The sequence below is a fragment of the Pongo pygmaeus genome, chromosome 16, assembly GCF_028885625.2.
Source record: "Pongo pygmaeus isolate AG05252 chromosome 16, NHGRI_mPonPyg2-v2.0_pri, whole genome shotgun sequence".
Classification (NCBI taxonomy): Eukaryota; Metazoa; Chordata; class Mammalia; order Primates; family Hominidae; genus Pongo; species Pongo pygmaeus.
In genome coordinates this window covers 22,243,348-22,253,042 of record NC_072389.2, presented here as the reverse complement: position 1 = coordinate 22,253,042, position 9,695 = coordinate 22,243,348, and the positions used below count along the sequence as shown (strand labels likewise).

At 47.8% G+C, this 9,695-nt stretch overlaps 2 pseudogenes; one reads left to right on the top strand and one right to left on the bottom strand.

Moving 5' to 3' along the window:
• Positions 1–1,596: 1,596 nt before the first annotated feature.
• On the bottom strand, positions 1,597–3,082 carry LOC129014240 (fascin-like; annotated as a pseudogene).
• A 1,794-nt stretch (positions 3,083–4,876) lies between these two features.
• On the top strand, positions 4,877–8,623 carry LOC134738321 (heterogeneous nuclear ribonucleoprotein L-like; annotated as a pseudogene).
• Positions 8,624–9,695: the final 1,072 nt, after the last annotated feature.

Sequence of the window (9,695 nt, the reverse complement as noted above, 5' to 3'; positions counted from 1 at the left end):
CTCCTGCTTGTTCATGGCATAAAGCCAAAGCTCTGCTATATGAATATTACATATGTTTTTGACAAAACATCTAGTCTTGCACCAGACACAATATTCTAGTTTCCTGAAGAGGAAACTTTATTAAAGCATGTGCTAAGTAAACTATAAGATTCATATTAGAAACTTCAGTCCTATAGCTGTTTCTATTTATTTGGGGTTGGAAAAAAAATGGCATTATTGTACATGTACTTGCTTTATAGTTAAAAAAAAATGGAGGGGGGCAAAATAAATCACACTCTCAAAGCATCAAGGAAATTTATAGTGGAATTATGAATCATATCATTGTGGGGTCATTTTCCTTTATATCATGATATCATATGAGACCAATGTCAAATGGGATAGGTAAAAAATGGACAAAAAGTTTTTTTTTGGGGGGGAAGGCTGCAGACTGAGTTATTTTATTTCACTATTTCCAGTTTGAAGCTACTATCGTGGGCGTTTAGAGTTATACAAATAACACTTACAAAAAATAAAAGACCAAGACACCCAGAGTGAGATGCATGTCGGGGACGAGGGAGGCTGGCAGCAGGGGGGCCCCGGCGGCTCACCCCAGGGCTCCCCAAGGGGGTGACGCCTGGCTTCATCCACCCAGGAGGCCCAGGGAGCACCAATCACAGTAGGGGCTCTGGCCTAGGCGTCCTGCAGCCCAGGCCCAGGGCTGGGGCTGGACGGGAAGGACGGAAAGAGAGGGCTGAGATGCACCGGCTGGGGAGGGTGCTGAGACGCCCCACCCAGATCACTCACTACTACAGCCAGGCTTGCCTGGGACGCCTCCAGCAACAATATTTCATTTAAAAAAATACTGATTTGGTCATTTTCTGTTTCCAGTCAGGCTAGGGCGAAAGGAAAGAGACAGGAGGAAGATGGCCCCCACACCCCTACCCCCCGCCACCACCACCCTGGCAGAACATGCAGCGGGCAGACCCTGTGGCTGTCACGCCCTGCCGCTCCACCGAAGGGAGCCAGGCTGAGCCTCTGCCACGTGGGAGAGGGGCTGTTTCCAGCCACCACCCAAAAAAACACCCAGGGTCAGTCCTAGCCCACCCGACGGCTTCCCTTCCCAAGCAGGGGTTTCCGGACAGTGCACCAGGGAGGGCCACTGACAGGCTTGGGACACGTGCCCAGCTCCTGGGGGGCTGGGAGGAGGTGGCCAGGAGGAGCAAGAGATTCCAGTTACACTACACGCCCAGGGCTCCCAGCCCCCAACCGTCCCTTAGCCGCTTCCAGAGAAGTAAGGCTCAGAGCCGTCTGAGGTCAGAAGAAAGAGGTGTCAGACTCGCCCCATGGCAGACAAGAGGGCAGGGGCATCTGAAATCCCTCCCAGGGCCAGGCCGCAGCCGCTGACCCGAGAGGAGTAGGGAACCCGGGCGGAGGGGAGAGTGGGGAGTCCATAGGGGCGACAGGCGGGGGCACCGTTTTCTCTGGGGTTTCCAGTTTGAAAGGCAAGGGGCTTGCCTCCCGCCCCGGGGAGCCCACCTGGAGGAGAAGGGGTTAGCAGGGAGGGTTGGAAGGAGCCGCCACGTGGGCAGGGGCGGGGAAGGGCGGGGCGGGCGGGCCCTAGTACTGCCAGAGCGAGGTGCGGTCCACGGTCTCCGCGGAGGCCTTCAGGACCCCTGCGTGGTCGCCCTTCAGGTAGCGCCCGCCCACCTTGACGGCCACCTTGTTGTCGCAGAACTCGAAGAAGAAGTCCACAGGAGGGTCGCCGCTGCTGGTGACCGCGGAGTCACTGCCCACCGTCCGGTATTTGCCTGTGGAGTCTTTGATGTTGTAGGCGCCGTCGTTGAACTCCAGCTGGAAGGCGTCATAGCTGGAGCGGTTGGCGTCCAGGGTGCCCCTGACCTTGCGGCAGCCGATGAAGCCGTGCTCCCCGCGGAACACGATGATGGGGCGGTTGATGAGCTTCATGAAGAAGAGCTCTGAGTCCCCTGCTGTCTCCACCGAGGCGGCCAGCTGCCCATTCTTCTTAGATGTCACAAACTTGCCATTGGACGCCCGCAGTGTGATGCGCCGGTCACGCCGCTCAATGTCGAAGTAGCAGCTGGCATTCTGGGTGGAGGCGGTGGACTGCACGCCCCCAGTGGCCGTCAGCGTCCAGTACTTGCCCGTGTGGGTACGGAAGGCACACTTTTTGGTGTCGCGGTAGATCTCCAGCTGGAAGGTCTCCTGGTCGGTCTCCTCCTCCTGATTGGCAGACAGGTCCTTACCCTGGCGCGTGGACACATTCCTCTCGTTGGCCGCCTGCAGCACGACCTGGGCGCAGCTCTGCTCCAGGGCAAAGAGCTCGTCCTTGCCCACCTTGGTGGCCTTGCCAGCCTTGAGCGTGTTGCTGGGCCCCGACGGCGCCAGGTAAGGACCCTCGCAGTCGCGGAAGGCCACCTTGCCGAAGCGGAACTCCAGCGTGTAGCCAGTGGCCGGCTCGGGGCTCGCCACCAGGCGCCCGTCATGGCGCAGGAAGCGGTGGTCGGCGGTCTGCACTCTGTAGCGCTGGTCCTGGAAGGCGAGGATGATGAGCGAGTCGTTGCCCCAGGGCACGTCGCGGTCCACGGCGATCTCGTCGGCCGGCCGCGCGCTCAGGTGCGCCTAGCGCCTACGGGTGACGCTGTAGGTGTTGACCTGAGGGTGCATGGCGATGTGCACGCTCCGCTTCTCGGCGGGGGACACCGTCTGCGCGAAGCAGACAGGCGGTCCTCGGTGCCTCCGAAGTAGCGCCGGTGCTCCTCGGACTGCAGCGACCAGCGGCCGTCGTCGTGCACCACGATGAGGAAGCGGCAGTCGGGACCGGGCACCTCGCGCTCGCAGGTCACGTTGCCGTCCTTGTCCGCCGCCAGGTAGCGGCCCAGGTGGCTGCGCAGGCACACGGCCGCGCTGCCCGCCTCGTCAGGGTGCTGCTCCGGCGTCCAGATCTGCTTCTTCTTCAGGCTGCTGGCCGACGCGTTAACCTTGAACCCGAATGCCTCGGCCGTCAGGTACTTGTTGCCGCAGTTGATGAGGCCGAACTGGATCTGCACTGCCTCGGCTGTGCAGTTGGCGGTCATGGTGGCGGTGGACGGGAGGCCGAGGTGCGGCCCCGGGAGGTGGGTGGCGGGTCCCCGCGGCGGCGCCCCTGCTCCTTTGTTCGGCGGCGGCAGCCCGCAGGCGCCCTCCGCAGCGCTCCACCAAAATGTTTTTAAAATCATTTCAGTTAACAGATTTAAACAGAGTTTAGCTATGAAGCAATGAGTAATGCAATACAAACTAGTGAAAAAGATGAATAACTAGGGATTAAATGTTGAGGAAAATTGTTTTCTAATGAATTAATTTTGAATTGATAAGAGACAAAGAATAGGGACTTTTAAATATACAACTTTGGTGACAAAGTATTTGTCTACACAAGTTTCTTATGTCTAGTGCCTTCCTTACCTCCCAAATATTATTTTATAACTCTGATAATTTCTAAAAGATACATATGAGATATTCATATCTCAAAAAGTCACCAATATTTTGAACTAGTATCAAAATAAAGAAGTATTTGACATAGGTTTATATACTGGGTTTATACATAAATAAAATACAAATACAAATCACAACAGCAAAGATAATAATTAAAAACTGCGTATTCACCTTAGGGTTTTTAAATAAGCTAATTGTTTTTCTTCTACACAAATAGCTAAAAATGTACAGTGAATGCAAATGTACTCAATTTCTCTTTCTTTTTCTATATTTGGATTGGTTAGTGAAGTGTCACAAAAGTGATGATGCTGAATTTTTGCTATTTTCTCTCTAAAGTGATGTTCTGAAAGAAATATATATATAATTTGCGGTTGTGAAGAAGCCCTTTTTTTGTGCTAATTTATTTCCTTTGTGTACTTTGCAGTAGACATACATGTTAAAAATTCAACAGAAAGAAGAGGATAAAATAATCATGACATTAAGCCCCTTTAGAAATTAGCAATGTTCTCTATTAATAATGGCATGATGATATGCCACTCCATGAGCTCTTGAACCAAGTTATTCATTATTTCTCTGCCACATGGAAGCAGGATATTTGGTCTTTGTCCTATATCAATGCAGTGCCTATGGTTTTGTTACAGAAACCTTAATTTTGCCTGCTTTTAAGTAAAGCAGGTTTTATGCAAACTTCTCAGAGGGCAGCCAGATAACTTTCAAGCACATTTGAAACACCAGAGGTGACTCTGCCAAGTGCCTCAGAGAAAAATACAAACTATGACAAAGACACTTCTTCAACCCATCTTTCTAAAGTTGCTGACTCTACAGGTTTATTATAAGCATTAGACGAAACCAGCGAGAGGCATGTGTCAAAGCTTGAATGTGCAGCTCCAGGTTAGAATGTCAGCTTTTCCTTTGGGTTACTGAAGAAGGAGAAAAGCCATTATCCATGCATGAAACAAAAAGGTATATGGCCAATCAAATGGAAGGCATACTTTTTGTAATCCAATCCCAATATATGCTATTTGCTTTAGTGGGGCTTAAGTAGGTCACTTAAGTGGTTTAGTGGGGCTTAAATAGGTCACCTTCTAGAAGTGAGCAGAAAAATATTTTAAATTAATGGTTATTTTACTATCAACATTTTTTTAAAATTGAAAATGGAACACCGGTTTTATAAGCAGTTTCTTCATTTTATTATTTAATGAGGTGGCTAGCCTTGATTTGAAAGGTTTTTTTTTAACATGACTAGCTTTCTGACACTCTAATGCCCATTTTCTAAGACTTCTGTGCTGTAAGCTATTTTAACAAAGGGTAAGTGGTATGTCTTTAAATTCTGATTTTAGAGGAATTCCTAAATTCTCATTACTTTCACATATTATTTTATCTACTGTGAAATGATAACTTTGTCAACATGAAGCTTTTGAAGCTGTCACTGTATTGCATCGGGTATTTCTGTTGGTTCATCAAAGTGAAATGAAATGAAAATGCAGGAAAAACAAATGAATAGAACACAAGAGTAATTCATTTTGGCTGGGTACGGTGGCTCATGCATGTACTACCAGCAGTTTGGGAGCTCAGGAGTTAGAGACCAGCCTGGCCAACCTGGTGAAACCCCGTCTCTACTAAAAATACAAAATGTAGCTAGGCGTCATGGTGCACGCCTTCTGGTACTGGAAGGCTGAGGCAGGAGAATCACTTGAACCTGGGAGGTGGAGGTTGCAGTGAGCCAAGATCATGCCACTGCACTCCAGCCTGGGCAACAGAGCGAGATCCCCTCTCAGAAAAAAAAAGAGTAATTCATTGAAACACCAGTTTGGAAAACATCAGGATGCTTTTCTCTTGTTAACTATAACATTGTTGTTGAAAACTCTGCTAAAATTTCACATTCTTTTTTTAAAAAAGGTAAATGAATTTTCATAACATATTGTGCATAAAAATTATTTAAAGTTGACATTAATATAAAACTTATTGAGCTACTTTAAAGTTTTTTTTTGTTTTGCTTCCTTTTTGAACTTTTATTTTAGGTTCAGGGGTACAAGTGCAGGTTTGTTACATAGGTAAACTTTTGTCATGGGGGTTTGTGGTACAGATTCTTTCATCATCCAGGTATTAAGCCTAGCACCCATTAGTTATTTTCCCTGATGATCTCCCATCTCTCTGCCTCCTCTCTCTGAAAGTCCCCAGTGTGTGTTGTTCCCCTCTGTGTGTCCATGTGAGTTCTCATCATTTAGCTCCCACTTACAAGTGAGAACATGCGGTGCTTTTCTGTTCCTATGTTAGTTTGCTAAGGATAATAGCCTCCAGCTCCATCCATTTCCCTGCAAAAGACATGATCTCTGTTCTTTTTCATGGCTGCGTAGTATTCCATGGTGTATATGTACCACATTTTCTTGATCCAGTGTGTCACTGATTGCCATTTTGGTTGATTCCATGTCTTTGCTATTGTGAACAGTGCTGCAGTGTACATATGCATGCATGTGTCTTTATAATAGAATGATTTATATTCCTTTAAGTATATACCCAGTAATGGGATTGCAGGGTCAAATGCTATTTCTGTCTTTAGGCTTTTGAGGAATTGCCACACTGTTTTCCACAATGGATGAACTAATTTACACTCCCACCAACAGTGTATAAGCATCCCTTTTTCTTCACAACTTTGCCAGCATCTGTTATTTTTTGACTTTTTAGTAATAGCCATTCTGGTTGATGTAAGATGGTATCTCATTGTGGTCTTGATTTGTATTTCTCTAATTATCATGAACAGACAGTTTTGAAATTTTTACAATCTTATGAAGACAAATGAATACAGAATTTTCTGAGCTGGGGCTTTTCTGGGGCAAGATTATAGAGATTAACAAAATGAGATTGGGAGAAATTGAGCTACATTATTGTCAAATTTAGCTTGCTGGGAGTAAAAAACAAAAAACCAACAAAACTGAAGTCTTGCACTTAATAATAACTATTTCTGGCTTCCTTCCCTCTGCTAAACATGGATTGTCAGATTTCTCTCTGTGAGTTGTCCTCATCCACCACTAGAGTCAGTCAATGGCCCTACATTGTATTCCCTGGCAATGATTTTGCAATGAGTTTCGTTCAGGTTCTTAACACTTTAAGATAATGTCAACATTCCTCCTTAACTTCTCTCTGCTTCCAATGTCTTCCATTTCTAATCCTCCCTGCACACAGAACAGTTTATTTATCCTTCTTAAATACAGAAAACTACTCTCAATTGTCTACAGGATAAAGTACAACCCTTTTAAACTTTACCAAACTAACTTAGAAAAATAATTTCCCGGGAGAAGCGGCGTCGGCGGCTGGAGCAGAGGCAGCAACCCGACGAGCAGCAGAGGCGGTCCGGAGCGACGGTGAAGATGGCGGCGGCGGGCGGCGGAGGCGGCAGTGGCCGCTACCAGGGCGGCGGCAGTGAGGGCGGCCCGACCACTAAGCGGCTCAAGACTGGCAACGCCGGCGACCAGCACGGAGGCGGTGGCGGTGGCGGTGGCGGAGGCGGTGGCGGTGGCGGTGGCGGTGGAGGAGGCGGGGTGGCGGGAGGCAGCGGGAAGAACCACGATGACCCGCACAAAACCCCTGCCTCCCCAGTTTTCCACATCAGGGGCCTGATTGAGGGTGTGGTGGAAGCTGACCTTGTGGAGGCCTTGCAGGAGTTTGGACCCATCAGCTCTGTGGTGGTAATGCCTAAAAAGAGACAAGCACTGGTGGAGTTTGAAGATGTGTTGGGGGCTTGCAACGCAGTGAGCTACGCAGCCGACAACCAAATATGCATTGCCGATCACCCAGCTTTTGTCAACTACTCTACCATCCAGAAGATCTCCCGCCCCGGGGACTCGGATGACTCCCGGAGTGTGAACAGTGTGCTTCTCTTTACCATCCTGAACCCCATTTATTCGATCACCACGGATGTTCTTTACACTATCTGTAATCCTTGTGGCCCTGTCCAGAGAATTGTCATTTTCAGGAAGAATGGAGTTCAGGCGATGGTGGAATTCGACTCTGTTCAAAGTGCCCAGTGGGCCAAGGCCTCTCTCAATGGGGCTGATATCTATTCTGGCTGTTGTGCTCTGAAGATGGAATACGCAAAGCCTACACGCTTGAATGTGTTCAAGAGTGATCAGGATACTTGGGACTACACAAACCCCAATCTCAGTGGACAAGGTGACCCTGGCAGCAACCCCAAGAAACGCCAGAGGCAGCCCCCTCTCCTGGGAGATCACCCAGCAGAATATGGAGGGCCCCACGGTGGATACCACAGCCATTACCATGATGAGGGCTACGGCCCCCCACCCCTCACTACGAAGGGAGAAGGATGGGTCCACCAGTGGGGGGTCACCGTCGGGGCCCAAGTCGCTACGGCCCCCAGTATGGGCACCCCCCACCCCCTCCCCCACCACCCGAGGATGGCCCTCACGCCCACAGCCCTGTGCTTGTGGTCTATGGCTTGGATCAATCTAAGATGAACTGTAACCGAGTCTTCAATGTCTTCTGCTTGTATGGCAATGTGGAGAAGGTGAAATTCATGAAAAGCAAGCCGGGGGCCGCCATGATGGAGATGGCTGATGGCTACGCTGTGGACCGGGCCATTACCCACCTCAACAACAACTTCATGTTTGGGCAGAAGCTGAATGTCCGTGTCTCCAAGCAGCCAGCCATCATGCCCGGTCAGTCATACGGGTTGGAAGACGGGTCTTGCAGTTACAAAGACTTCAGTGAATCCCAGAACAATCGGTTCTCCACCCCAGAGCAGGCAGCCAAGAACCGCATCCAGCACCCCAGCAACGTGCTGCATTTCTTCAACACCCCGCTGGAGGTGACTGAGGAGAACTTCTTCGAGATCTGCGATGAGCTGGGAGTGAAACCGCCATCTTCTGTGAAAGTATTCTCAGCAAAAGTGAGCGCAGCTCCTCTGGACTGCTGGAGTGGGAATCCAAGAGCGATGCCCCGGAGACTCTGGGCTTCCTGAACCATTACCAGATGAAAAACCCAATGGTCCATACCCCTACACTCTGAAGTTGTGTTTCTCCACCGCTCAGAACGCCTCCTAATTAGGTGCCTAGGAAGAGTGCCATCTAAGCAGGAAGACATTTCTCTGTCCTTTATGCCATTTTTTGTTTTTTGTTTTTGTTATTTGCAAAAGATCTTGTATTCCCTTTTTTTTTTTTTTTTTTTGGTAATGCTAGGTTCGTAGAGGCTTAACTTTAATGGAAACGCTGGAAGTCTGCAGGGGGAGGGAGAGGAGAACTGATATCTCCCAAAATTAACCTTCACTTTTAAAAAATTGTTGTACATGTGATTTTTTTTTCCTGTTCATACATTTGTGCTGCCCATGTACTCTTCGCACATTTCAATAAAATTGTTTGGAAAATAAACACAGCGCTTGCTGGGGAAAAAAAAGAAAAGAAAAATAATTTCCCATATTTGTTGTCTCAAAGATACTAGAATATAGTGATTTATAGCTACTTATTTTTCCCAAACAAATTAGCCCACTATGAATAACCTCCACAGTCTCCTTTTGTTGTTGTTGTTATCCATCTGAATTCTGCCCATTTAAGGTAAACTGATGTCTATAATTACTCCTGCTCAAGAACTTCTGGAGCCTTCTAACATCTGGTAACCAATTCCGTCTTTAAAGTACTTACTACCATGATTTCAGTTTTCTTGACGTATCCTAACAGAAAAAATAGTACAAAGGGGTCACAAATGCAGAGTAAAAGCTAGAAGGATAGAATGATTAATATTCACAAATTTTACAGTAATAGATGGTTTTATTGTAATTGGAAGTGCGGAGGATTTCTGTGAATTAGTATACTTTTTTTATATACTTTAAGTTCTAGGGTACATGTGCACAACGTGCAGGTTTGTTACATATGTATACATGTGCCATGTGCTGTGCTGCACCCATTAACTCGTCATTTACATTAGGTATATCTCCTAATGCTACCCCTCCCCCCTCCCCTCACCCCACAACAGGCCCCGGTGTTTGATGTTCCCCTTCCTGTGTCCAAGTGTCCTCATTGTTCAATTCCCACCTAAGAGTGAGAACATGCAGTGTTTGGTTTTTTATCCTTGCAATAGTTTGCTGAGAATGATGGTTTCCAGCTTCATCCATGTCCCTACAAAGGACATGAACTCATCATTTTTTATGGCTGCATAGTATTCCATGGTGTATATGTGCCACATTTTCTTAATCCAGTCTATCATTGATGGACATTTGG